Raw genomic sequence first — 9,337 nt, forward strand, 5'->3', positions numbered from 1 at the left:
AACAACAGCAGCACGTTTAAGCTTGATCAGCTGTTGTTAGAATGTATTTAATATTACTTTCTACACCAGGATCTTTTTCTACGTAGCTGACGCTGGTAACTGTGCAGGGGCAGATCTAGCAAAGTTTAGCCAGGGGGGCCGATAGGGCATTAACAGGGAAAAGGGGGCACAAAGACATACTTTTCTTTCTTATTCTCATTTAAAATGTCTAGCTTTTAATAAATAGTTATCTGACACCCAAAGTTTTAATTTGATGCAAAATGAATAGAAGTCCATTACTGTATATAGTGACTATTAAGTCTAATATATATACCCTAGTAAGCTATAGTACTTTTTCCTTTGGGAAGGTACCATCTGTGCAGTCTGCAATTTTGTTGAAGAAAGATGTTGAATCTATTTAATATTTCTGTGCATTTTTTTCACACTGCATCAAATTAAGGTTGATTACGTCGATTAAGCATCATGAGGTGGAGCGTGAGGGGTGGTTCCCTATTTTTTATTTATTTATTTTTGTTGTTGCTGGGAGTTGGAACACTATTAGTTAGGTTGCTTAATATTTATGCTAAGTACTCTTTAAAATACCAGAATAGGGAGGATGGTGTAGGTTTAAGTTTATTAGATTGATCAGTATTGCTGAACTATGAAAAAAAATTTTTTCGCATACAGGTATAACAGAATAGCTTTAGTGTAGTTGTTGTTTTAAACTTGAGTATGAACTTATACAAAATGCAGCAAGATATTTAAAAAACAGTTTTGTTGATTAAAAAACACTATATCAGATTCATATCGGTATCGGCAGATATCCAAATTTATGATATCGGTATCGGTATCGGACATAAAAAAGTGGTATCGTGCCATCTCTAGTAATAAATAAAAGCTGTGCATTTATTGTCATTTCTACAAAGAGGTCTTCTGTCATCTGAGTGTTAGAGATGATTTATTTCTAGTAACTTTTGTTTTTCAAAGTAGGAGTCTAGAAAGAGTCTCACTGTGAAACAGACTGAACAGCTGATTGTCTTTGTTTTAAAACTGACTTCACAGCTAAAACACATTTAAAAACAATATTACTGTAAAAGTAGAACAGTGAAAGTTTATCATCTCGTCCACATCTGATCACCAAACCTGCTGCCTTTCATCCACCCTCCACTGTGCTCTGCCTCAGTGGTCAACTTCACCTGCTCAGCTCTCCTGCTCAGACCTGAACCTGGATTTCATTCTTTATTTGCTCAGATCAGTTCTCCACACTGTAGACTCTCTGCTCAGGTCCATTTCCCAGCTGCTCTGCACAGCCAGTGTCACGGTCCTGGCTCGGTGACCCAATGTTTTGACGTTTGTATCATTATTCATCTTTATTTCCCTCATTGTTTAGTCTGTTGGTGTTTTGGTTTCTATTTTGGATTTCTAGTTCTTAGGTTTCTCTTTCGAGGATGCCAATGTTCACATTTTGGACAGAGAGGACAGATGGTTTGAAAGAGGAGTGAAAGAAGCCATCTATGTCCACTGTGAGCGACCATCTTTGAACAGAGGCGGGGGTTTACGACACCAACTCTCTGCCATCTATAATCCAGTTTTGAGATCCCTTCCCAGACGCCTTAACGCCCACTCACATCCTGGGCCATCTGACCTCAGGAATTCGCATGATAAGGTGGGGCCAGGTTTCACAATGAGCTCACCCGAAACTCTGGCTGATTGGGACCCACACCCAGTTTCACACCTTGGCTCAGGCGATTAGAGGATCATCAGGGGGTCCTTTTGTCCCTCTGTGGGGGTCACTCCCACGAGGTTTATATCTGGGACTCTCCACCATTTGACCTTAGAACTGAAGAAGCTTCTCGGATGAGAGGTGAAACGTCTTCAAGTAACTTAAAGAAGTCCAGACACTTTTCTTTGCAAGCTCCTTTGACTACGATGACCTGGATGACTGAGAACCTTCACAGACATATTCTTAGGTTTTGGTTCCTCTGCTTCTCATGTCACTCCTGTCCTTGTACTCCGTTTGTCCTTTGTTCAGTTTGTAGTCCGTGCCTCTGCTGTGGGTTCATGTTTTACTTTGATGAAGAAGCAGGCATTGGTGTGATTTGGTCTGTAAGGCAGGGTTAGGAGAGGTGTGCTCACATGTTGGTGCCATACTCTACATCAGCGGTCTCCAACCTTTTTTTTGCGCCACGGACCGGTTTATGCCCGACAATATTTTCATGGACCGGCCTTTAAGGTGTCGCGGATAAATACAACAAAATAAAACTAGTATCGGTACCGAAAAAAAGTTACTTTATTCATAACACACATGAAAAGAGCTAGGAAAACCGAGTAAACGATAAAAACTATTACAAAATAACACTGAAAACCGATAAAAACCCTGAAAACTATACATTTCACAGCTGAGCCTCAACTCTCGCGGCCCGGTACCAAACGACCCCGGGGTTGGGGACCGCTGCTCTACATTCTTCAGCTGTAAATAAACACTGATTAGTGCATTGGAGAGCACAGCAAACACTGGCACTTTAATTAAACTCGAATGACTGCAGGGCAAAGGACCCAGTATAGCTTTTGCCCTCGAGGTGGGTGTATCCCAGTAGCTCTAACATCACGTTAAAATTATGAATATCAGTGAGTCTGTGGGTGTGGGCAGGATTAAACACAAATATTGCAGGAGCTGGATTAGAAATACTCACACATAGGTTAGTTCAAAGTAGAGCCCTAAGTAAAATTTCTCTTTAGTTCTGATCTCACTGCTGAGCTGCACCACAAACTAAATTAATTAAACATTTCTATGTATCCTCTCCACTTCCTCCCAGCTCATCTGACTGTGAGTCCCAGCAGTTTGCAGTTCTTTAACCCTTTGCTGACCCTTAAAAATGCATCCCTTTAGAGCCCTGGGGACCAAAAATGGTCCCAGGGCCTCAGAAGGGTTTAAAGGAATTACTGGCATTAATTGGCTGAGGTAATGCCAATGACATCGAAATGCAGCTGATTGAACTGAAAAGCTCGACTCTGTGGGGTCAAAGTCTGCAGATTTTGATTTGATTGTAATTTTTCCACTTTGTATAACCACATTTTGATGTTTGATTCACGACTAGCAGAAGTTTGAAGCAGATCGAGTCCAAAGTGACTTTTCGGTAGAGAGGGTTGAGTTGATTTAACTCCTCTCTGTATTAAAAATGATTGAAACCATCAAATAAGTAACATTTTAAAATGAAAAGAACCAGAACAGGCATGACACTTTGATTCCAGCTTCAGTTTTATTCAGGTGATATCCACAGGGCACTTGAACATTAGAATTAAACATTAGAATCACAAACTCCCAGATTTCTGATGAAATACATTTCATTTTTAAAATAGAATAAAACTAAATCTTACATTTCACTATTACTAATGAAGTCTGCAATAGAAATAAATATATTAAAAACTGTGTGCAATAACAAAGTTAAGAAGTGTGCACAGTGCTTAATGCTTAGAAACATCTCTGATATAAACACAAGTGTTTTATCTGTTTAAAGTGATGCAGCAGGTAGTTTGATGCAACAAGTAAAAGTAACAACTTTCTCTTTTCAAATGAATATGAAGACTTCCAGTTACGCATGATTTTTGTGAACAGACAGTGAGTAACTAAAAGCACAACTTTGACTCTGGACATTTTTTACCACTTAAAATAAATAAATAAATTAATTAATGGATGTTTAAACATGAAACCTGAAAATCTTTGCGGTCACCTCAGATCAGCTGGAAAAAACTGAAACATTTCAAACAGACTCAAGTTCAACTGCAGCCTGATATGAACCCTGCATCTGTTGTTTTAAGTTTTCTGTACCTCAAAAAAAAACAACAACACCATCACCACCACCAACAAAACAAACAAAGACATTTTCAAAGGCAGCTCTGAAAACATCACCAACACCCCCACCACACACACCACCGCCATGAACTCCCTAAACAAAAACTTCAGTCCAACAGATCCATACTCCTTCCCTCCAGCCTCCTTCCCTCCATCCTCTGTGTGTCCTCCTGTCTGACCTGCAGGAGAGAAACAGGTGTGAGGTGTCAGCTGTCAGGTAGGTGATGAGTGAAGAACAGAACAGAATCCATTTCCTCTTCAAACTGCTGTCAGACATTATCTACTGCACTCTGATCACATCACTCAGACCAGCTGCTTTCTACAAAGTCTCATCAACAACATCTTTAGAAACAAACATCAACAACCAGGAAGCAGCTTCACCTCTGATCACACACACACTCAGCTCTACTCACTCACCTGGAGGATCAACAACACTCAGGTAGATGATGTTCCCCTGCTGCAGATCCACCCGGTTCTTAAACCCGCTGAAAGAGTCAAAGTGTCCAGCCCGGTACAAAACCACGTATTTATAGCCCAGGTCAGCTCTTGTCCATTCTACAGCTAGGATGGAGCGGTCATTTGGAGGTTGACACGGCAGAGTGACGACGGGTCCAGCGGTGATGATTTTGCGCTCTGAAAGACGAAACAACACAGAGGTTAGAGAATTTACAAAAGGTATGTTTATCTGGTACACTTCTAAAATCTGTAAGTACATTTTTGGTTAATAATGCAGCAAGATATTGTTGCCTCTCTCTGTCTGGACGCATTTATTTAAGGGTATAAACTCACACTGTCATTGTCATCTGGGTTACCACACACACACACACACACACACACACACACAAGAAATAGATTCAGCCTCGCCACACTCGTCTATTTGACTCCTCATTTTCAGTGAGCCAGCAGATATCACACAAGTTACAGTACAAGTGCATAAGTGCTAACAATATCTCATTGTTTTACAAAAATCCCAAACTACTCACCCTCCTTCATGTTTCACACCCACCATGGGCCTCAATACCCAAATCCCAAGTCCTAGCGTTGCAGTCATCCTCCTGTTCACTCCCCTTCCACTCTGGAGCACCACTTTTTTTTGCTTGATAAATCCATAGATTTTTTTTTTTAAAAAACCTTCAAAATGAAAATATTTTTCTTCTTCTTAGTGTGTCCTTGATACTCCTTTTCCTCAGAAACTGGCTGAAAAGCTAATTTTTGCACAGTTGCACAGAATGAAGTGACATATTTTCAAAAAACTTTTCAAAAGTGCCTTTTTAATCAGTGGAGTGTAAACTCCCTAAGTAAATATTGCAGTTTGATATTTGGACATATCAGTGTAACTCACGTGGCGCCTAGTTTACCGTAACTCTGTGAATAACAGCATCCAGCGTGACGCAGAAGAGGCGTCCTTCCAACTTGTCGGGCGTGAGGGATTTGATACAGCATAACGCATCATATCTAATGCACAACTCAGCTGATACTACAGCCGTTAAATGGAAGAGTCGCATTATCTCCATTCACGCCAATGGATCAGTTTTTTGTTGTTATAGCAGACTGAGCACAAGAGAGAGGGTTTTATTATCGAGTTCAAAATTTTTCTTATGTACCTATTTTTAGTCATATCAACTTCAACAGCAGGAAATTAACTAAGTACATATATGGCCACCCCTAAGAAAATTTCTGGAGGCGCCCCTGCTTGCAAACATATTTGTGCCTGCCTTTTTTCAGCCAATTAAAACATCTTTACAAAATTAAAGAGAGGTTATATATTGGCCCACTTGAAAATTATTTTATGTCTATTAAAGGTTTTAGCAGAAATTGATAGCAGCTTCTCCCTTTTGACAGAGACGTTGTTTGTGGCTCAATATGTTTGACAAGTAAGCACCGCAGGGAACTATCTGAAGTCTCCGTTTTTAAACTCACGACTCTTCCATTCAAAGGCTTCCAAACTTACGACCAACGCGCCATCTACGATGACGTGACGTGACCACAACTTTGAGATTTTGGAACATTTTTCCAACCAATAAAAGGCACCGAATACTCAATCACACATAGAGGTTTGCACAGTCAGCGGAGTGATTTGTTTTGTTCGCTTCGGCGCCGAGGCGAAATCTCACCGGCGAAAGTGGACGCGGTGGCGACGACAACGAGCATCAGAATCCAGCAGGGCCACGAAAACGTTAGAACAGCCATTTGCGCTTAACCTAAAACAGCAAAGAATGAGGAGGGAATAGACGCAGGATTAAAGTCACGGAGTCCAGTTAGTTTACATTGCACAGTAGAGATTTACGAAAAAATATATGTTTGTTTACCGTCGTTTTAAACTACGGCAGAAAATGATGTGACGTTGCTGTACCAGCTCGTACCGTCAACCCGTTAAAACGTTAGCGCTTTACAGATTATTAACGGTAAGTAAAGAGCGACGGTCACGTTCAATGTGTCAGTAAAAACAGAGCAGCCGGTGAACGTTTATCTTTTACAGGTTTTCCGTCAGTTACTCACGAGCTCTCAGCCACGTACCGCCAACACGACCACGGTGAAAACTACTCTGAATGAGCGCGCCGGTTCCGGTGAAGCTTCTTTACCGGCTCCAGAACTTTCTGGAGTTTTCCGGACCAGCGGAGGAGCCGAGACTGCTGCGAGGCACCTTAACTGACAGTTGTTTATTCGTTAAGATTTTTATGTTGCGATTTTACATTAAAGTAAACATGTTTCGTTTAAATAGCTGATTGATGGCGCTCTTTTTTTCAATAAAAAAACTAATCACACGGAAATCATTCAGCCAATCTGTGGGCGGTTCCCGTTCATATAGGAAGTAAACAAACCGCTGTTTTTTTCTCTCTCTTCAAACCTTACTTATAAAACACGCCCCCTCCCCTAAGAAAACAAAAGAAGGAAAAACAAACTAGAAAGCACCTACAGAAAGGTACAGCACTTAGAGAATCACTTATAAGTAAAAACAAAAGAAACAACAACAAAAAAAATTCTACAAAAATGTAAATAGACCCGAAAGATTTTCATCCTAAAAGAATTTTAAAAAGTAAAAGCGCGGTGCTCCAGTGGTTAGTACTGTTGCCTCACAGCAAGAAGGTTGTGGATGAGTAAAGTTCAAAGGTCAGAGTTAAGTTATTGACATCATGAGGCTTTCATTGTTAATTCATAAGATTAGGCATGAATGTTTTATCACCTCATAAAATGAATGAAGGAACAATAATGAACCTCACACCCTAAATGCAAGCTGTTCCAACTCTGCTAGGCGCTCAAGAGCACAGTGCACCGAAACAAACACAAATTTGTACAGTTTCCTTCCCCATGCCATCACTTGAATTAACACTTAGAGCACTCACATAGTGTCTCTATTGAACATCCACCATACCTGCTGCTTATCAGTGGTGGTGTGCAGATCAAAACTGAAATATCGATTCATCCAATACCAGTCATTTATGTTCTAGAATCGATTCTCATTTTAAAATCTCGATATTTGAGTAATTTAAGGTAAATTTGTAGTTTATCGTTAACAGATACACAGTGGAAAGAAACGATATAATTCGGATTGTCTACATTGGAAGGAACTACTTCCTCTTCCGCCTTTAATAGTCATATGTGAAATATGGCTTTATAAATGTGTCGCTGCCCCTTGGTGCATACACTCACAACAATGGTTGTGTGTAAATGGAGTCATTGGCCGATGTACTTTACCTCCACTAACAGCCAAGACGCGGTTTGTGGTAAATGTGGCAAGATAGTGAGGTGTTGTGGTAACACCACTAAAATCGTCAAACACCTCAGAGTAAATCATACTGTTTATGTTTATGTTGAGATGAACTGAAGAGGAGGGGTGGACAGGGTCAGGTGCTGAGACAGACGTCCTTTAGTCCTTTAGTGCTGCGGGCAGGCAAGGTGTTCAAAAAAATGTTTTTTATTTCTATGTGATAATTCTGCATTATTAAGTGATAAGAACAAGTAACCTGACGTCCTGTAATCATTATGAATCATTATGAGGTATCGGATCAGTATCGCCTGAATTTTACTTGGTATCCGATTGGAAAGGAAATCAGTGGTATTGCACATAACTACTGATCAGAAAGTGTCATGGACACACAAAAACACATGAAAATCCCACCAGCATATCAGTTAGTGGTGATCACATCCCTGATTTATGACCATTTATGTTTCAGATACAATAAGAAGTGACTTCTTAGCAGCTCATCTAAAGTGTGATTGCCAGTTTGATGTCACAGTTTATTCACGTTTTGACAGCAGGAGAAAAATCTGGCTCATTTCTCACAGGGAGACACAAGTAGTTTCTATCGATCTGAAAAACCTATTATTAAAATCAATCCTTTCAATAATGTAGCTCAGATTCTTTTTTATTTATGACAAAGAAACTGCAAAACACACCCCTCTGAGCAACTACTGAGGTTCTGCTTTTTGTATTTGTAGAGTTTTGGGGGAAAAGGGAATGCTGACACCAAGTCAAACACAAGGAGGAAGAAGAGGAGAAGGAGGAAGGTTTTTGCGTTAGCTGATCTCAGAGCTGGTCTGATATCATTGAGCAGCAGGATGGAGGAAACGTCTCTGCTGTGTCTGCTCTGTAAGCTCACTCTGTGTTTTTCATGCCTCTGCTGTCTTGTTGAATGTGAAACTCTGAACTAACCTGAGTTTAATTTCTCTTTAGTTCTGATCTCACTGCTGAGCTGCACCACAAACCAAGGTCAGTAACCTTCTTCTGTCACACTGTAAACCTGACTCACTCTTCCAAGACACATTTAGTAAGAACCAGTTGCAGCTAACTGCAGACAGACTCCCTCTAAATAATGTCAGTGTTATCTCATTCCTCCTGATAATCGAAATGATTTAATGGGGCGGGGATAGCTCAGTAGGTAGAGTGGTGACCCCATGATCGGTCGGGGGTTCGATTCCCCTGAACACCTACCCTGAGGTACCTCTGAGCAAGGTATCGTCCCCACACACTGCGTCCAATGGCTGCCCACTGAGTGAATGGGTTAAATGCAGAGAGGAATTTCCCCATGGGGATCAATAAAGTACACTTTTTTTTATGTCCTACTTCAATCAAATATACCAACAAGTCACACTTTTTGACAATCAGTCTTGTTTAAGAAATCATTTCTGCTTCATTAAACATCCAGTACAAGGATTGCTGATGTGAGCAGTTCAGTCAATCTGATGTATCTTCTTACTCACAGCTCGTCTGACTGTGAGTCCCAGCAGCTCTCAGTTCTTTGAAGGAGACTTTGTGTCTCTGAGCTGTGAGGAGGACGACAGCTCTGCTGGATGGACTCTGAGGAGAAACACAAGCAAACAACAGAGGACTCAGTGTGGAGATGGGTGGGGAAGATTGGTTGGTTATTTCTGTAACATCACACTTTACCTATCAGACAGAGAGGGTCCCATCAGTAACATGGTTAAGCTGACAGTCACTGGTAAGCTGAGTGTGTGGAGTTAGTGTTGATGAAGCTGTGTGTAAATGGATGAAATGCTGTAGTT

At 40.7% G+C, this 9,337-nt stretch overlaps 1 long non-coding RNA gene across 1 annotated transcript; it reads left to right on the top strand.

Annotated features, from left to right (window-relative positions):
- The first annotated feature begins 6,133 nt into the window (after positions 1-6,133).
- LOC120736353 lies at positions 6,134-9,086 on the top strand. The gene is made up of 3 exons (XR_005696477.1): positions 6,134-6,237; positions 8,273-8,543; positions 9,037-9,086. It is a non-coding gene; the product is annotated as an uncharacterized LOC120736353 (long non-coding RNA).
- Positions 9,087-9,337: the final 251 nt, after the last annotated feature.

Source organism: Simochromis diagramma, unplaced genomic scaffold (assembly GCF_900408965.1).
Source record: "Simochromis diagramma unplaced genomic scaffold, fSimDia1.1 OVJJ01000703.1, whole genome shotgun sequence".
Taxonomy (NCBI): domain Eukaryota; kingdom Metazoa; phylum Chordata; class Actinopteri; order Cichliformes; family Cichlidae; genus Simochromis; species Simochromis diagramma.